The 21,039-nt window shown below is 44.7% G+C and overlaps 1 protein-coding gene across 9 annotated transcripts in view; it reads right to left on the bottom strand.

Moving 5' to 3' along the window:
* RBMS3 (RNA binding motif single stranded interacting protein 3) overlaps positions 1–21,039 on the bottom strand; it is a gene marked incomplete at its 3' end in the record, with an annotated part of 1,316,912 nt that overhangs the window by 801,119 nt on the left and 494,754 nt on the right. The gene's annotated exons all lie outside the window — the stretch shown is intronic.

Here is a 21,039-nt window from a genome sequence, read left to right as displayed (position 1 = left end):
ACATGCTGCACAGGGGATCCTTACTGCGGAAAACATTCCTCGGTTACAAGGAAACACTGTTTTGATTCTCTCTCCTTGTCTTCCCTAAATCTTATCAAGATGGTGGGGAGAGTGGCTGGAGAGATGGATCAGCTGTTAAGACCACCGGCTGCTCTTCCCGAGGATGGAGCTGCACCCAGCACACCCACATGGTATGTCACAACCTTCTGTAACTAACTACAGGCCCAGAAGATCTGATGCCTCCTTATGAAATCTGTAGGCACTGCATATACATAGCACAGAGGCCTATATGCATGCAAACGTACCCATACAAATAAAAATAAATTAAATTTAAGTTTTGGGGGAGAAGAGTAAGTATGTTGTTCACATTTTAAGTTACTGATACTGTGAAACCAAACTAACTAATCCATGGTGGATCTGGAAAAATAAGATTGGCTGTTTGTTTGTTTTGTTTTTTTGTTTTTCAAGACAGGGTTTCTCTATGTGACGTTGGCTGCTTTGGATTTGTTTTGTAGACCAGTCTGGGCTCGAACTCACAGGGGTCTGCCTGTCTCTGCTTCTGCCTCCCTGAGCGCTGACTGGGATTACAGGCATGTGCTGCCATGCCCAGCTAAACAAGCTTGTTTTATTTAACACAAGATTGTGTGTGTGTGTGTGTGTGTGTGTGTGTGTGTGTGTGTGTGTGTGTGTGTATGGGTGCACATATGTGTAGAGGTAGAGGCACTTGTGTGTGAGTGCATTAAGAGGACAGAAGGCAACCTCAGTGTAATTGGTCTCACCAACCTCAAAACTTGCTTTCTGAAAAAGGTTTCAGAGTGTGCTGGGGCTCATCATATAGGCTAGCCTTGCCACCCAGTAAATCACAAGGCTCCTTTTGTCTCTCCCTCTCCAATGCCAGGATTGCCAGTACATGCCACCAAGCTGTCTTTTCGTCTGAGTGCTGGGGGTCAAGTGTGGGTCCTCATCCTTGTACAGTCATCACTTTAGGGACTAAGCTGTCTCCCGAGCACAAGATTCTTATGGACTGAATCATCCTACTATAGACAGGACCACAGCATTTCTGTAGTCCATCCTCTCTCTCTCTCTCTCTCTCTCTCTCTCTCTCTCTGTCTCTCTGTCTCTGTCTGTCTGTCTGTCTGTCTGTCTGTCTGTCTGTCTCTCTCTCTCTCTCTCTCTCTCTCTCTCTCTCAATACGGCATGATTTTATTTTAAAAAGTAACATGGTTGTTTGCATTTTAATATAGACACAAAAATTCAAACTTACCCACAAGTCTCAGGTGACACCAAAAGAAAAATATAGAATCAAATAGATTATATTCTGCTCAAGCATTATTCTCTTCCATGACATTATTGGTAGAGGGTAAATGGGATAATCCCTATTGGCCTGAGGTAAAAAGTCCATCCCTCTTGCCAAGTATCTTACATGCATACATTTCCCTATTTACTGAACGAAAATGCATCTACTTCAGGTATTGCTTTCCTCCTTGGTCCCTCCTGCATTTACCCATTCACCCAATGCTGTTTGCACACTTGTCCTCCGTTCTACAAGGAGTTTAGCATATGGGGCACAGTGCCAGGCAGAACTGGGCATCAGTGGAAGCGAGTCTGCTTTAGAAGAGGTTGTGGCAGTAACCATGGGCTGGAGGCACCAGACTGAGGGCTGCAGAACTGGATGATGGGCAAGTGCAGTTGTGCTTTGCTGCTTCCACAGAACCCACTTTTCATGTAATTCGGAGTGCAGAAACTAGCCGACACACTTGCAAACTGCTAATGTTCAAACACAAAGCCAGCCCTTTACCTGTTTGTACAAGCTAAGGATTTTTTTTTTGTATTCCTGCATGGCTAAAAAAAAGTATCAGGAGGGGGGGCCAGAGGGATGGTTCAGCAGTTAAGAGTACTGGTTACTCTTCCAAAGGACCCAGGTTTGCTTCTCAGCATTCACATGGTAGCTCGCAATCATCTATTACTCCAGGTTCAGAGAAACTGAAATCTATTCTAGCCTTCTTGGGTTGCCAGGCGCGTATGTAGTGCACAGATACACATCCAGGCAAAACCCCCATACACATAAAAACTCCTTTAAAATGATTATCAGAATTATGACACTACGTGATAGGAAAATTACATGGATTCAAATTTTATCTAGCATGTATAAGTAAATACCTATTGCAGAGCAGCCATGCCTCCACATTTTCTAGAGAACAAGGCCATGTTGTCAAAACAGACAGCCTATCCCCCCCCACCCCCACCAAATCAGATAGCGACTCTCTAGCATTTTAAAGAAAACATTATCAGACACTGCTGTAATTGATCTTGGAAAAGCATGATGTGTAGATAGGCTATCAAATTCTGTATTTGTAAACACGAATCAATAAGATGGGTTTCTGTTTGTCTACCAGCATATACAGTACACTGAGATAAAAGGCCTAAATCCAAGTGCAAGTATGTGAGGCACTGATAAAGAAACCTCACTAGTGTGTGGTTATTTACTACGACTCTAGGGTTTAAGAACAAAACATACCCAATGATCTTAGACAATCCCCTACCGCTGAGGTCAGTACGGCCTTGATCCTACTGAAATAGCAAGTCTGGATCATAGAAAGAGCTTAGAAAGAACTGAGTGAAGTGCAGAAAGCTAGAAAAAGTACAAATGGAGAAAAAAGGAAATTTCATGAGGGAGAGAGAAAGTCCAAGGAGTGATTTGCTTCTGGACTCTTAGGCACAAAAAAGACACACCAGGTAGAGATCTTGAGATGGTGCTGAGGACCATCTCACATGTAGGCACACCTTCAGACAAACCAACCAGTTATAGACCTGTGCTAAGTAAGAGAATTGGTTCTTTAAGTTTGGAATTTGACCAAAAAAAAAAAAAAAATCAGCAAAGATGGAAAAGGAGAAGAAAATCCTTGCTCCTTGCTGTCCTTTAAAGGAAACTGAGGGGCTGTAAAGGTCCCTCAGTGGTTGAGAACACTGGCTGCTCCTTCATAGGACTGAAGGTAGGTTTGCAGCACTCATCTCAGTCAACTAACAGCTACCCTTAACTTCAGAGGATCTGGTGCCCTCTTGTGGCCTCCATAGGCACCTACAGTCACATGGGGCATATGCATGCACACCCCACCCCACCCCACCACACACACTTAAAAATAAAAATCACTAGGGAAACTTGTAAAAGAATATGTGATAAAATTGGGCCTCTGGGGATAGTTGGAATTCTAACTATAGTATTTATATGAGGACATTGGAGGAGGAAGTCAGAAGGGATGGATCTGCACATGAATATTATTGAGTCTGACAGTTGTTCCTACAGAACAGAGGTGGATTGATCAAAGCCCCCTGCCTGTGCTTTCGTAGCCTGAGCTGCAAATAACCCAGATTAAGATTCTTTGTGCCTAAAGCAGAGCTTTCCAAGCAGGATGGATATTTTTGTTCTTGATTTATAATGATCAACAAGCATGTGTCTGTAGGGATTAGATTAATTAGAAGGGATTTCTCTGGATAATGCTCAAAGACAATGAAATCCTCTAGGTTTACAGTCCTTTCAAGTTGGAGCACCAAATGGAACACCTAGAGGGGGTATTAAAAGAAACTAATTTTGTACCCAGGGGACGGTCATTGTTGACCTCTATTGCAAAGGCTGGCTATGCTCCAGCTTGCCCCAGCATGCCCCACAAACTAAGAAAATCCCTCTGTGTTCTGGTGGGGCAGAAATTGACTCTTGAAAAGATAAACTCAAAGGAAAAAAAAAGACAAACTCAAGGAAAGAAACCATTTGTGAAGCATACAAAACAAAGACACTTTTTGTTTTCTTGAGACAGCATCTTACTATGTAGCCCTCACTGGCCTGGAACTCACTATGTAGATCGGGATGGCCTCAAATTTAGAGACCTGCCTGCCTCAGCCTTCGTATACTGAGATTAAAGGCTTTTGCCATTACATGTGATATAAATAAGAAATTATTTTTAAAAATGTTTTCACATCCAAAGGAAAAGGAGAAGCTACTACGAAGTTAATTTTTACTACATTTGTTAAAGTAGGAAACAAGAATAGTTAGCCTTAATTTAGCCATGGAATAAGGGTGAAGATGCAGAGTTGCTCAAATGTGGGTAGATATTACACAAACAAAGGAAGCTTGGAATGCAGAGCTCTCTGCAAATGGGATGACTCTGTGGGAGCACAGTCCTCTACTACAGTGTAGAAAGGCTGATACCCTCTCCTACAGTGTGGAAAGACTGACCTCCTTTCCTACAGTGTGGAAAGACTGACACCCTCTCCTACAGTGTGGGAAGACTGACCTCCTCTCCCACAGTGTGGAAAGACTGACACCCTCTCCTACAGTGTGGGAAGACTGACACCCTCTCCTACAGTGTGGGAACACTGACACCCTCTCCTACAGTGTGGGAACACTGACACCCTCTCCTACAGTGTGGGGAGACTGACCTCCTCTCCTACAGTGTGGGAAGACTGACCTCCTCTCCTACAGTGTGGGAAGACTGACCTCCTCTCCTACAGTGTGGGAACACTGACACCCTCTCCTACAGTGTGGGAACACTGACACCCTCTCCTACAGTGTGGGAAGACTGACACCCTCTCTACAGTGTGGGAACACTGACACCCTCTCCTACAGTGTGGGAACACTGACACCCTCTCCTACAGTGTGGGAAGACTGACTTCCTCTCCTACAGTGTGGAAACACTGACACCCTCTCCTTCAGTGTTGGAAGACTGACACCCTCTCCTACAGTGTGGGAACACTGACACCCTCTCCTACAGTGTGGAAAGACTGACACCCTCTCCTACAGTGTGGGAACACTGACACTCTCTTCTACAGTGTGGGAAGACTGACACTCTCTCCTACAGTGTGGGAAGACTGACACCCTCTCTACAGTGTGGGAACACTGACACCCTCTCCTACAGTGTGGGAAGACTGACATAAAGCTTGAGTCCTCCACAAATTTCAGAGAGCTGATGGCTGCCTCTCCTGTGATTTAAGGGTTATGGAAGTGCCCATTTGCATGATGAGACCTATCTCCTATCTCTCTGCCATCAGAATCCATTGGGGTAGGGTCCTAACTGGCATCTTGTAGACATTCCAAGGTGATGTCACCCTCGCTTTTCAAGAACCACACAGGCAGTTCTTGGAGTGTAAACCCATATCTGGATGAGATGTAGTTAAGTGGCAAGGTGCTTGAAGAGCATGCATGAGGCTCTCCATTCTATTCTCAGCCCCATAAAATTGGTAGATGACAGACGCATAGATGATAGATAGACTGATTGATAGAGATAGAGAAATAAATATATGGATGAGAACTAAACAGCTGATAGATAAACATATAGATGATACACAGATGATTATTGACAAATACATAACTAATAGAGATAATTGGATAAAAGATAAGAATAGACATATAGACAGATAGACTGACAGACACACAGACAGAAGGATAAAGAAAAACCAATAGTTGATAGAGAAATAAATATATGAATGAAAACTGGAGATTATAAATAAACAGACAGTTGCTTAGATGAATGACAGAAAATACATTAAAAATAGAGATAAATAGATGAAAGATGTTAAATAAGAGATAAGAAGGTAGCTAGGAGATAGATGAAGATATGGCAGATAGATGAGTAGACAGCTGATAGATAGGTGAGAGACAAATAAGAATAGATGAACAAATAGATAAGAGACGATAAATAGATGATATGACGGACAGGTAAATGATAGGTAGATAAATAGATACTAGGAAAATAAAGGCGTTTCTTTCTCCTTTCACAGAAAAGTGCCAAAACCCCATCTCTCCAATAGACATCCCAAGTTCATCACTCACTCCTGACCATGACCATCTCAGCATTATGCTTCCCTGTCACCTTCTGTAAGACTTAGGCACCATTAGTCACTGACCACCCAGAATGTTTATTCACGGCTCCTCTATGCAAAACAAGATGCGAAGCAGTTAATTTGCCAGAGTCCTGAACATATTGTGGTTAAGAGAAGAGATCTGAGAGTCCTCAACATTTAGAGACAAGAGCTGAGACTCCAACAGGTTTCTCTCCTCGACCACCTCCTGCCACAAATTCAACTAAACACTGAGGGAAGGTCTTTGAGACCGCAGACTGCATCCCTGAGCCATCCACTTGTGATTCAGTCGGGAGTAGTGTTAATACCACCCTTTGTTGCAGAGACCGCCATCTTGGGAGTGTGAGCTGGTAGGATGCTCTAGGATGCAAGGCAACATTTGATAAATTCAAATGCCATCTTCCTCGCATTTCAAATATTATCAAAGCTGTAGTAAAGTCGACATAGATGGCCTACAGATGGTGATCGGTAAGACCAGTTCCTTTACTGTGTCCACTAGAGGTAGAGCTATGGGAAGTGTGACGCATTTTGTGGGTACTGCCAATCAAACATGGGCCCTCTGGAAGAGCAGCAAGTGGTCTTCACTGCTAAGCCATCTCTCTAGCCCCATCTATATTTGTGTATCTTTTCTAAGGATGGAGGAAGGAGAGAAGAAGAAAGGATTAAAATTAGAAGCACGTGATTCTGTCTTCCAGTGGAAGGTGACCTGAAGCCCGAGGTCTAGAAATAAGATTCCAGAAGGAGACTCTATCCCAGAGAAAGTTCTGCCGGTTCTCAGTCTCCGCACTGCCCACCATGAACCAGAAACCAGTAGCTACCCAGTTATACGGGGACAAGATGCTATTGGAATTCAACAAAGTGTGAATTATTTTACCTTTATATTTCCTAAGCCTCTGACTCCAAGTTCTTGTAGATAAATAGTGTCTTAATCCCTTTGACCAAAATGCTGCAGAACCCACTCTGCAAACTACAGTTAAATGGTTATACTTTTCAACATTCTCAATTGTTCTTAATTAAGAATGTGCCTCTTCATTATCAAGAAGTGCGAGGAAGCATGGCTCCGACCCAGTTCCCCTAATTTCTGTTAAGTGTGCATGCGTGCTTACTTCAAAAGTCTGAGGGGATGTTAATAATGCTGCTGCCTAGGAAGGAGATGACAGGCAGATAGCAAAGCACATTCCTGTTAAGAAATACTGCTGTAGAGCTCCATCTGTTCCTGGACACACACACACATACACACACACACACACACACACACACACACACACACACACACACGCACGCATGCATGCGCATGCATGCATACATATGTTTTGTGTGTTTAAACAACAGAATGCAGGCATTTTATAAGCAATGGGCCAAATAGTCATTTATAAATGAATCCCCAACCTCCTAAATGACAATTCTTAAAACCTTTTGTGAGAATTGCCTCAGTATTTGAAATAAGAGTTCCACTGACTCTTCTGATGCTGCCATTTTTTATTTTCACAATGCATCATTCATCTTATAAAAACAGAGTAAAAAGGAAATAGCCCATTTTCCCAATCTGCAAGGATGTTTTGAAGACATTGCCCTGAAAGAAGGGCAGATTTCTCTGAGGCTTCCTTGCCAAGATCGTTTCAATCACCTTCTTGCAATTTTCTGCAAGAAAACACTGCAAGGCAAACATCAGAAATCCAGCATCAGGCGACTTTCCCTCCTCGGTAATAAATATGTTAGTTTGGAGCCGGCTCACAAAGACTCTAGACAGCACCGAGCTGGCCTTGCTCCAAGAGAGAAGCATGTGGTACAGACAAGAGGCCCCCAGCTCTCTGTCACACGTGGACTTCTGTCTACCCCTACCGTCTGCAGCTTGAAAACAGAAGTGTTGGCTAGTAAAGACGTGTCTTTGGGGCACTGGCGCGAGACGTCTTTGTTACCATGTATAGTCAACAGAAAGCACCCTGAGGTGACTGGAGATTGATCTTAGGAAACTGCATTTCATGTCACACACTAGAGAGTGAACAAGACTTGTGGCCGCTCTTTATCTGATGAGAGGTAAATCTGCAGCATTGGGACCAACAGTTCGGAGTCCTTTTCTGGATGGTATTTCTGTATCTTCTCCTGGGGTACCTGCTATGCCAGTTAGCATACGAGCATCTTGTTATCTCATCATATTTAGTTTTTAAAAAGTTTTTGATTGAAATAAAATTATGTCACTTCTACCCTTCCTTTTCTCCCTCCAGCCTACCCTCATTCCAACTTGTTTTTCAAGTTGATATCCCCTTTTTCTTTCATTATTATTGTTATACACACACATACACACACACACACACACACACACACACACACACACACACACACACACACACGTGCGCTGGAAGAGGCTCATTCCCCTCCTACCCGTCATGAGCTGCTGTAGTTCTAGGGATGAGACCCATTGAAAATCCCCACAGCCCCATGATATGTCCCCTGATACTGCCATGGCTCCAGTTTCATTCATGAAGCCATTTCTAGGATAAACTTGAACACAATTTCTTGCTTAGCTTATTTTTGAGGCAAGGTCTCGGGTAGCTCGAGGTGGCCTTAAATACGTAGCCAAGGACGGTCATGAATTTCTGGCCTCCTGCCTCCACCTCCCCAAGTACCGGGGTATATGATCTTTCACCCTCATGCCTGGTTTATCTGGTGCAGAGGCTCACCCTAGCCAACGCTTCATGCATGAAGCACAGAACCAACAAAGCTGCAGTCCAGCCCTCATCTTCTAAGTCAGGCATTGTAGAGCTCAGCGGAAAGCCCAGGAGCACCTGGCCGGCTCTCCTAAGCTCTCTAGGAATAATAGAAACTTAGTGATTGAGCAAGTGGAACTTATCTTACACAAAGAAACACTTAGCAGGGGACTCCTGGCAGTTTTGCTTGGGCAGTGCTTAAAGACTGACTTAAATGCCACCAAGGATTGAAAAAGGGCCAGGCCAGGCTGTACAAATGAAAAATGGCCCTAGATGCTCCAAGTGTTGCCAATCTAGAGAAGATGTCCCTATATCACCCCTAAAGGAGCAAACATGAAGCTACTGTGAATGGCGAGTCCAGACATGCAAACAGGATTCAATAATGACTGCTGGGGAATGAGAGAAAATATCACAGGAGAAATCTCATGATATAAGGGTGGAACCAGAGCTGAGTGGCATCGAGGCCCTGATGAGACATAGCGATGTCAAAACAAGATAGAGGCCAGTGACGGCCAGTAAGAAACAAGGACAGGGCACCACCCTTACCTAGGATGCTATTACCTCTGGGTACCCAGAAATGCAATCGATGCAGGCCTCACATGCTGACTGTCAGTAGAGCATTTGTCACTCAAGCTTGAGGACCAGAGTCCAGCACCATATAACAACCGGAAGTGGCGATACACACTTGTAACCCCAGGGCTGGGGTGGTGGAGACAGAAAGACCCTTGAGGCTCACTGGCCAACGAACAACCTAACCTCTGAGCTCTGGGTGAAGGGCTTTGTCTCAAGACACAAGGCGGTTAGCTTCTGAGGATCAATGCTCAAAACCTCTCTGACTTTACATTGTGCCAGAAATTCAAACCTCTGGCATGCAAGAAAGATGGAAGAGGTCTTTTGAAAAATCCCATGCCAAGGGGACTTGTAGATCCTCAGTAACTCACCTGAGCTTGGAATATCATATTCTATTAACATCTCCAAGGCTTTTTCCTGAAGAACTTTGAAGGCACCCCAAGCCTAGAGACACCAAAATGCAGAAAGTACTACTTCAAAAGAGGGAGGCTAAAAGTTGATATACCGGGAGGGAGGAAAGGAAAAGGAAAAAGTTACTCTATGGTGATGATGGCGGGTTAGCTTGAAAAGGCTCCTTAGAAACGAGAATAGGAGGGAATGAGAGCCGCAGAAGGGAGCCAAGAAGAAGATGGAAAATTACAGTCACAGCCGAGAGACGAGAAGGCAAAGGGGCAAACCATGAAGTGTGGAATTAGATTTCGTGCTGAGTCCTCAGTGAGTGCGGACAATGGTACTTCCCAAGAGACTCTCTCAGCACCCCATGTTCCAAGCTGGAGAGAAGTCTGAGGCCCAAGGAAGGGAGGGAGAGAGGAAGGGAATTCCTCACAAGACTCACACATCAGGCTCTCCTCACAAGCCTTACTTATGTGGCTCACGATTTAGTGATCTAGTGTCATCTACTCAGAGCAGAGAGGACATCAACCAAAATGGGACGGACTCACAGCTGTGAATGAAAGGCTCTTGGAAAGAATGCCACCGTTCCCTGGGCCCTCTGCAAAGGATGAGTGACTGGTTAGGATGTCATTGACTGTTGAGTTTGGAATGTTGGAAGCCCAGACCCAAACTATGCTGGGGCAATGTAGTTGCCTTAGAGTCATTTATTGGCATGCTCTACAAAGTGTGTGTGTGTGTGTATGTGTGTGTGTGTGTGTGTGTGTGTGTGTGTGTGTGTGTGTGTCAGCAGGTAAAGCCTTTGGAATGTACATACAGAACAGTAGCTTCCACCAACCAAAAGGCCAAGGATGCCATGAAAGCTGAGGCTTTACTGCTTTACCTGCCCACTTGATGTTTCCACCAACATATTTGTAAAGTGCCCCATTTGTGATTTATTCTTCAAACTTCATCGAACTCACACTGTGTTGGAACATGGAGTTTGGGGGTAACCTGAATGTGTTCTCAGACCATGACCACTCATGTTTGATTCTAGATAAATTGTCTCTTATCCTCTTTGAAATGATACTTGTGCTTCTGCATTGATATATAAGGTTTAAAGCAAACACCTCCATGACTGACACATGAAAAATCACAAACAGAAGAAAAAAAAGCAAATGTTAAATCAGTGTTTCAAGTACCATTTAGTGTGTGTGTGTGTGTGCGTGCGCACAGTGTATGCATGTATGAGTGCGCACATGTGCACATGTGTGTGTGCGTGCATGAGTACACACATGTGCACATGTATGTGTGTGTGTGAGCACATGTGCATTGCTTGTCTGTGTGTGTGCATGTGCTTCAGTGTGTGTGTGCATGAGTGTATGTGTATGTGTGTGTGTGTGTGTGTTTGTGTGTGTGTTGAGTACATGTATACTATTGACATGGGCAGGACACCAGTGCCTCACGGGAAATGGCAAAGCCTTTTCCCTAGGGGGAGGGATCAGAGGAAAGACAAAGCCTTCCTCCTCTCAGAGCCTGACTGTTGGTAGCTTGTGCAAACTAGTGACCACAGCTTCCTCCTCCTGGATGGCTGCAGCCTGGGACTTTACAGCCACGAAGACCTCCCCCCAAGATGAGCCAACTGCTCCCCCTGGACTGGACAGAGTAAAGGTGCGGAGGTCTAGGGCTTTTGTGTGGACTGATGATGTAGTCAGAGTGAGCAGAACCTTCCTTATCTCAGATTTTCTGTACTCATATGTCTGTCCTTTCTTTATTCCCTTCTGCCCCAGTCAGGCTTCCAGGACCAAGTTGTACAGGACAAGGCCATTACATGTGTCTCCCAGGAGACACAGCACTACTCAGAAGGGAAATGTAGATGCCTCTTTACAGCCTGGATGACCCATGTCTCTTTCTCTCCACCTTCACCCCTGAGATACACAAGGACAAGATTCCTGTTCTCCCTGAGCCTAAGAGAAAAGGGGTCAACAGTGTCGCAAATCAACTGGTAGTGACCCTCCTTCTACAGCCCACCCACCGCAGTGCTGACAATGTTTACCAAGGCAGTTTCCTGCTAACTGTACTGTTATACTGTGCTGCTCTGGGCCCCTCCCTCTGCCTTCAAAGCACTGCCCATTTGTGATATTGGCAACCGCTGAGATAAAAGCAAAGAGGAAATCAGTTTGTGATGAGAGGACAAGAGAGGGCCTGGCTGGCAGTTATGTGTGTTGCTTTCATTGTATGTGAGAGGGCTGCAGAGAAAAGCAGTTGATTTATTGTACAGTGAGCCCAAGAAGCCTGGCTTTCAAAACGGAGCATCCAACAGAGCATCTCTCTCCTCTCAGAAGGCTCTATTTTGATAAGATGGAGAGATCCCACCAGCTTTTTCAAATGTGTGCGTGTGTGCATGCCTGTGTGTGCGCATGTGTTTGAAAGCTGCAACAGTCCCGAGAGGAACTTCTGACAACTTGCTCCCATACAAAAATCACAAAACTATGCCCTCAGGTCTCAAGAAGCACCATATTAGCCTCCAGAATATCCTAGCCTTTTGGTTCTCACACTGCTGAAAAGCATGAAATTTAATTTTTTGTCCTATCATGGGAACTTAGGAAGAATTAAGATCCTGACTGTGACCTCACATTCCATGGGAAACGGGCCAATGGAATAAGCACACAGCATTAGCCAGCTTGATTTCAGGAGCAAATGATGGAAAACTCTGAGCCAAAATAAAGGGAGCAGAAGAAAACAAAACAAAAACATAGTGTTGTAATTGTGAGGTCCAAGAGCATGCATCCTCTAGCTGCCCAAGGCCAGGAGTTTATCTCACATCAGCCCATCTTCACCGCTGGCTTCTCTAACAAGTGCCTTCTGGATGGTAAGATTAGAGACCACCAACTCCAGGTTTCCCCCTTACAAACGCAAGTGCACTGACCACGGTTTTCCTGAATTTTAACTTTATATTTTATTTAACTTAATTAATTTTTACATTGTATACTATCATATAATAGGGATTGTAATTACACATTACAGTAACACTATATTAATATTAAATGCTAAAATAAAGGAAACTTTTTTTTTTTTTAGGCCATGGGATAAAATGTACTACTGCTGAACACCTGTACAACAGTCATGGTTTCAATGTGAAATGTTCCCCACAGGCTCACGTGTGTGATTACGTGGCCCCCCCAGTTGGTGGTGTGTATTGAGAGGTGGTAGAACGTTTAGAAGGTGGGGTCTAGCTGGAGGAAGTAGGTTATTAGTGGGTGGTTAATTGAGGTTACAGTCAACCCTGATTCCTGATTGTTCCTTCGGATGTGAACAGGAATGAACCGCCCCCCCCCACCCCATTACTGAGTCTACTTGGAGGAAGTTAGGTTTATCCATCACAGGATAAAACAGGCCTTTTCCCTCCGGTCTCTACTTTCATGGGCCTTCCAAATCTCCATTTATCAATAGTTTTTCTGACTACATGTGTGAAAACGGTGATTCATTAAAAATTTTTACTTTGAAAATTGATGTGTTCTTCTAGATGATAATTAGGAAAAACACATCAAAGGGACCAAAGCACTTTGATACAACAGTAATTGCTTGGAATGCATCTTAGGACAATAAAGACGCATGCATGAAGTTAAATGAACAAATACACGCATATTACAGTGGTGGTTTTTGACAGTAAAAATATTGGAGTGTCTTCATTATTACATGGCAGGGTACTGAGTAATTCACAATTGACCATTTCATGAAGTCATACATGGTTATGGTTCCTTTCTGAGGGAAAGCGTCAAATGGTAATGACACTGGTACAGTGTCATGGCTCAGGGCTGTGGGGCTCAGAGACTGCTATAGCTTCCTTGGAGACGTGGAAATGTTTTCTGAGGCCCTGGCTAACCTTTCCATGTTCTAGGCCAAGGCTATGAGGCTCAGGGAAGCAAAGCTGAAGACAAGGAATAGACTGCTTGTCACTAAACTGTGTAGCTGGGTTGTTTTTTTCCACTTATTGTGTTATTTTATCTCTCTTCCACACTTCACCCTTATTCAACCTTTCCAACCTCCCAACACTAGGTAGGAGAGAAAGGACAGAAGGGAAAGGGGGCATTATTATTCTTGAAGCAGGGTCGATCTTTGCAGACATGTTATCTAATTTCTTCTTCTTGTCTCTTTGCCTGGGGCCGCTTGACAAACTACAACAAACCACAAACAACAGCAACAGTAGCAGCAGCAAGAGGAGGAGGAGCAGCAGGAGGAACGGCAGCCATCTCAGCCCCTCTTGGGGGCACTCTAATTTGTATGCCCTCTCAAGAGTCTCCAGAATTCCAGATGCCATACCCTTAGAGAAACTATCTTCAGCCAGCAAAGGCTGAATTACACCCCTGCTAGAGCGCGAGGCAAACCATAGCCAGCTGCTGTGGACAGTGTGAAACAGCCCCATATCCCACACCTGGGATTAAAACAAAAACACACTCCCATAACATCTCCGCGTTTTTAAAGAAACCCAAAATTCTCACTACACAACTGGGCCACCTTGTCAAGGACATGAAGATCAAGTCACTAGGAGAGATCTACCTTTTTCTGCCTGTCTATCAAAGAGCCTAAGATTACTGACTTTCCTGGGAGAGTCCCTTAAGGACGAGGCACTGAAGAACATGCTGGGGTAGCCATAAACTCACGATGGCAGTGGATGAGGTTCAAGGCTGTTGTCACCACTGAGGACCAGAGGTCATGATTGTCTGGGTATCGTGCGCTCTGAGGAAGTACCCACTGCTCTCCCAGTTGTACGGGACATCTTCTTATCCAAGCTCTCCATGTTCCCAGTAGAGAGACTGCCAGAGGAATAAGATGGACAAATCCCTACCTTCACAGTGTCCCATGTAAGGCTGCAGGCTACCATGGTTCCCTGCTGGTGTGCCTCCTTACTGACCCAAAGCCCTTGCATAATCTCAGCTCTTGTGCCCAAGAATCTGCTGTTGCTGGCTAGGACTGCTGCACTGACACCCTGGCTTGCTAAGACCACCCTTGAAGCCACCTCCAAGACCTACAGCTACCTGACCCATGAACTCTGGCATAATACCAAATCTCCCTATCAGGAATTCACCAACTATCTCATCAAACCGGACTCTAGAAGATCCAGACTCTAGCTATCGCTACCACACAGAATTTTTATACCAGAAAAATCCCAGCCTGTCTAAATTCAGTCTCAACGACAACACTATAGGAGGGTTCTAAATAAAAGAGGCACCAGTTATAAAACTGCACGCACGGACTAAGCCAGTATTGGGAAGGTGGTGTCCACGCTGATGCATTCTTGACACACCTCCATCCTGCTCTTTGCTCTAGAAAATCTAGCATGCACGAGTTTAGCCTCCAGCCGATGTCTGTATCCCAGCTGAATTTAGCCAGTGGGAATCCCCCATGCGTGAGAGCTGAGCAGGGAGATGCCACTGTGTTTATTCTCTGGGTCTTCTCCCCAGAGGTTGTCGAGTCTTCCTGAACTTTCAGATGGGAGATTCTGCTCACTCCAGATGTCTACCCTCCCCACTCTTCTTTGCTTCTTTTCTTTGGTCTTGGTCAGCATGCCCAGGGTTGGTAATGGCTTCCTTACTATTGCTAGTCCCTTTAACTCCAGTACCCAAGGAGGTACGTATGTGGGTCACCTGCCCACATAATTTGCCTTTGCCATTTGTTTCCTGCCAGGACCTCAATTGACACAATGAAAATATAAACACATTTATGTATTAAAGCGAAGAAAAGCTGACAGCAACACACTCAGAAAATAATGATAGAAGAAGCAACAAAGGCTATCTCACTGGGGGTGAGCCTGGAGTCGTTTGGGTGGATTTTTGTCATTCTATGCTTTTCTGTGGTTCCTAATTTTATATAATCAATGGATAATAGTTGTAGGGTCTGAAAATAACCACAGGTGTCGTGTTCTTACAAATCTAACTTGTTACCGGTCGCAGCACTTTGCTAAGGCTTTTTGTGACCACAACCTGCACACGTAACACTTTCTGGACAGGATTTTCCCAGTTTCATCTGCATATTATTTGACACTTGTAACTTCCTGGCAGTGAGGCTGTGTGTGTTTATTTTGACTATGTATGCATTTGTCTTTACGGAATTTTTTTTTTAGCCGATTTCAAATGTCACTATTTGCATATGCAGCGTCTCCCCTTTCTTCCTCTTTTCATGTTTGCGTTTGTGGTATGTGTAAGGTGTGTTTCTGCGTGTGCTCTCAGGAGTATGTGGATAGATGGGGCATGTGTGCTCCTGCATGTGGCCGCCTGAGGCCAATGTTAGGTGTCTTCCTCAGCCACTGTCCACCCTAGCCATTGTGCCATTCTCTCTCTCTCTCTCTCTCTCTCTCTCTCTCTCTCTCTCTCTCTCTCTCTCTCTCTCTCTCTCTCTCTCTCATGGCTTGTCTAGAGAGCTGGCTGGCTCTGAGCAACTCTAACTGGGCCTTCCTAGCTGGCCACCACTCTCACCTTGCACTGACACAGAGTCTGGGGGATCTCAACTCCCATCCTCACAGCTGTTTGGCAAGTGCTTTAACTCACCTCTTAACCCAGAGCTTTTCCTTCCTGAGGATAAAAATCTCCTGGAGGGCAGAGAGCGTGCTCGGTCCGCTCTATATCCCCCGCGATCCCTATTACACAACAGACAATCGATAAGCACGGATAAAATAGGTGAAATCCATGGGATTTAAGACCTCACTCCTGTCATTTCAACTTCCTCCCTATCAACTCTCCTCTACAAGCAATAAAGGTGAAATATTTGAATTGGATTTCTCCAGAGACCCACCTTCTGCTGAAAGTACAAATTAGAAATGGAAAGTCTCCAGGCAAGAGGTCAGAGGGGCCAGTGGGCACAGCAGAGGCAGGAAAACCATGATAGGAATCCACAACTCGCCCTCCGGTCAGCTCCAGGTGGCAACTGTTGTGACAAGCGCTTTCTTACTAACAACAAATAAGGAGGCTTGGTTTCAGACTCACAAAGCCGATCATTGAGGGAAGAAGAAGGAACAAGACCAATCTGAGTTCATTGGGTCCAAGTTGAATTACTCATTGTGGAAGAGCAGGTCCAAGATCAGAAATACAGACCACCAGTTGTGACCAGTCCTCCCTGGGCTCTGGCCACTATCTCCCTCTTCTGCCTTTCTCCCTGTCCCCCACCCCCACCCCAGCATAAACACCAGGCCAGCAGCCCAATTAGGTATTTGAATAGTTACCAACTGTGATCTTATTTAAACAAGCCAGCCAACCAACCACTCTGGAAAAGTGCAGTCAGATGCTTGCCTAGCCTGAGTGAAGCTCAGGATCGGCATTCAGTGCCACATAAGCCAGGTGTAGTCATGCATCCCTGTATTCCAAGCAGAGAACAGAAGGGTCAGGAGTTCAAGGTCACCCTTGGCCACACAAGAGAGCTTGCAGCCAGCCTCTGACACCGGGTCTCAAAAAGCAAAAGCGAGTCTCTTGAAGGACCTGCTGAGAGAGTGAGTGAGACAGGAGCGGCAGCTAACTGTAAAGAGGCTGGGGCTGAGGACGGATTCAGTCAGGACAGTGTTTACAATGCCAGCCTGAGGACCTAAGTGCAGGTCATTAGCAACCAAGTGAAAACCAGGCACAGCTACGGACATCTGCAATCCTAACACTTCAGAGACAGGCATGTCCCTGAAGCTCGCTGGCCAGCCAGCCCACCCAAATAAGCAAGACCTTACTTCAAAAACTAAAAATCAGAAACCAAATACAAGGGGTCACCTTGCATTGACCACATGCATGTGCACACATACACATATGTATCTGCAGGTGCAAGCACATACATACATGAGCAGGCACACACACACACACACACACACACACACACACACACACACACACACACAGCAATGTGAGCAAACAATAAAGATAAAAGTAAAAGGGATGAATTCTCAGGTTGGTCACCCTTCCGGGGATACCTTTGTTGGGATTGACCACTCCTGAGCAGCCTCATATTTCTGGGTCTTTTACTCTGTTCTGTGTCAATAGGGACCATATTGGGTACCACAAGGGTCAGTGCACACAAGTCAGCAGGAGGAGCCTGAGCCAGACTCTGGGCAGCTCCCTTGCAGAGCAAAACTAGCAAAGGAGAGGCAGAGCAAGCACACCTAATAATTTTTACTGACTCTGGTGATGAAAAAGGGAGGGACAATCTGTCTACAACTCCTCCAAGAAGTTCCGGGTCATCTTGCTGTCTCATAAAAGTTTATTTTATGGCCATCCAAATTTACAGACTCCTGTCTGGGTCTCAGTCCACCATGCAATTGCCTTTCAGTTTTTCCCAGACTACCGCTGTTCAGCCCCCTAGAACCTGCTTCTGTGAGGCCCTTGTTTCTTACATCACCCTGTCAAGAGGAAGGAGATGAAGGGCAAGGTTCAAGGATTGCAAATATCTGGATAAGACCACAACTCCAGTCGATACCCTGACAGTAGAGTGACTGATGATATTTGAATTTCACACATTTATCACTAACTCTGTTCCTGATCTGGAGACATTTCCGGCCCATGGAAAACACACGTACAGAGGCTTTCTCCAGTATTCCTAGCTCCACACCCCGCCCCCCCCCCAAAACAAAGAAAGAAAGAAAAAAGAACAGAAGGAAAAAGCTAAAGTAAAAAACAAAGTGTGCATTTATTCCCTCTCTCACTAACTAAAGAAAAGACTATAGATCAAGGACACATTCACGTGTATTGACCTTCCACTGGAAGCATTAAATGACAGCAGCTTTCACAGAATTTTCTGAAAACACACACATTGATGAAGACTTTCTCAAGAGCAATCATGCAGTAAGACCCACTGATTCTGCTTCTCGGTGTTCATTTTCTTTAATAATCATTGTTACAGTTAATGATTTATACATGGAGGTAACTGACTTTTTGTATGGGCTTTTAAAAGTGGAAAATAATCTCTACATGTGGTAATATGGACAGCACATGAAATATGGCACAGTTTTGTGCCAGAGTCATATGCAGTAATTGGGTTGTTTTCTAATAATTCTTAATGACATGAACAATTGCTAGCAATGTAGCAAAAAAGCAGGTATGCTTTCAAATAATGTCAAGTTTTCACAGAATAACAAAAATATAAGGAACAAGTTCATTGTGATCATAACAAAGGGATGGAATAGGAGTTAACTAACAGCCTTTGCTTTGTAAGGCACACAGACAGGCAGCAGACAAACATAGATAGACAGAGATACAGGTATGTTTTAAACTTCCCCTGAATCTTTACAGCAGGTGAGCTCTGGGGTTGGGATGGGGAGAGAGGTTGGGATAATCTCTAAATAAGTCCAGAGAAGTGATGGGGTCTTCTTTCAGCTTTCAAAGATTTTTTTATCTTTTATAATCTGAGATTCAATTCCCATCAACGAGTTCCTTACATTGTAATATATTATGATGAGTTCATGCTGGCTTGTACCAGATCTGCAAAACACACAGAAAAACACACAGAAAGAAAGAGGAAGGGAGGAAGGGAGGAAGGGAGGAAGGGAGGAAGGGAGGGATGAAGGGAGGCAGGCAGGGAGAGGGGGAAGCAGAACTCACAAAACACAACGTTCTGTGCTCACTAAGTCTTGTGGAATGACAGCAGCACAGAGCCTATGGTCATAAGGACTGTCGCAGAAATACTCCAAGGAACGGTCAGAGAGGCCACACACACACACACACACACACACACACACACACACACACACACACACACACGGTGTAAGATTTACGTATTTTATTTTATGTGTATGAGTGTTTTGCCTGCATGTATGTCTGTGTACCACATAAATACACTGCCTGCAGAGGCCAGGAGAGGGCATCGGATCTCCTGGAACTGAGTTACAGACAATTGTGAGCAGCCATGTAGGTTCTGGAAAGGGAACCTGAATCTTCTGGAAGAAGAGCCAGTGCTCTTACCTGCTAAGCCACCTCTCCAGCCCTAGAAAAGAGTAGTTTAGTATACTACAAAGGCGCTGTTCCTGTGGACACCTTTGCTGCTAATGCAGAAACTTTGACGTGCTATGGGTTTAGTGCTACAACAGAGAATAGAGGTGCTGGGTTCTAAGAATTAGGAAGGTCCAGAGTAGAGTTCAGTCACAGGAGGATTATCAGCAGAAGAGTGGGTAGCGGGATGTCTGCATATACACAGAAGAGTGTTATTATAAGCCATTAAGACCATTACTGTGTCATTTGCAGGAAAATTTATGATGTGAGATCATCAAGTTAAGGAAACCAAAACTAATTCGGAACGACAAATACTTAATGTTTTCTCTCATTTGCAAAATTTAAATTGAAAACTTAAAAGGCACAAATGTGGACCATGGAGGCTGGGGCTGATGGCTTGGTAGTATTCTCACCTAGCATTCACAAGGCTCCATGTGCCAACCCTAGTATAGCATAAACAGACGAAGGTATGGGTGTATACCATGCATGGGAAAGGTGGAGGAAGGAGAATGAGGAGTTCAAGGTCATCCTCAACTACATAAATTGTTGGGGGGACTAGCCTGAGCTACAAGGGGATCCTGCCTCAAAACAACAACAGCAAGAGAGAAGAGTCCTATAGGGAACAGTGGAGAAGAAGGAGACGAGGGGGTGGACAGAATGGAAAACAGTAGGATGATGGGGATGAATGTGTCCAACACAAAAACACAGATGTGGCAAAGTGTTACAATGAAACCTTTTATTGGGTATAATTAACATGCAATAGTAAAAATAACAACAGGATGAATCCAGGCTTGAGCCAATCAGGAATAACTAAGTATGACCTATAGGTGTAATCGAGGTCTCTAAAAAACCAAAAGGTTTGCCCTCCCATTACATGTAAACAGCAATATTAAGGAACTCAAAATCTCCCATGGGTCCAGCTAATGAGATTGGCTTCTACTTTGATTCATTCATTCCAGAGTACTGAGTTCTGTTGGAAATTCAAACATTTCTAAACCCATCCTTACACTACACCAACTGACATAGGACTCGGTTTCCCCTGCAGTGCCAGTCAACAATGAGATCCGTGAGCACCCAGGGAACACCCAGGGCAATCAGACAGTGATGGGTCTGCCAGGATAGGGCCAAGAAGGTGGATGGCTAGCCTTTTCTCGGCGATCCTTTCTCCATGCTTTTGGAAACTGTGATTTGGACAGACAAGATTTGCACATGATACACACTGAGCAGCAATGCAAAGACAATTCACAAATTGTCAAAGGAAGAGTAAAACCTTAGCATCAGTAATCCTAAGAGGGGCCATGGCACTGCTTCCACATGACAGTTCTACCTTGCTGTCTCAAGAGTATTTCTGCCTAAACATCTACAACGTTTAATCATGGTAGGCCAGCCAAGTCATAAACTGGAACACTCATCTTTCTTGAGACGAGCAATAGGTTTGCACTGACCAATGGACGAACCAGCCTAAGATAAGTGCTCGCTCGCATTTATATGGAAGAAGGGGGGCGTTCTGAGGGATACTTGGCACTGGCCACAAATCTGAAGCCACAGGAAAGAGCCTGCTTTTCCCAGAGTGGGTAAAAATA

This window comes from Acomys minous, assembly GCF_964271855.1.
Source record: "Acomys minous genome assembly, chromosome: 13".
NCBI classification, from domain to species: Eukaryota; Metazoa; Chordata; class Mammalia; order Rodentia; family Muridae; genus Acomys; species Acomys minous.
The sequence above is the reverse complement of the archived record's forward strand: the minus strand, read 5'-3'. Positions and strand labels throughout refer to the sequence as shown.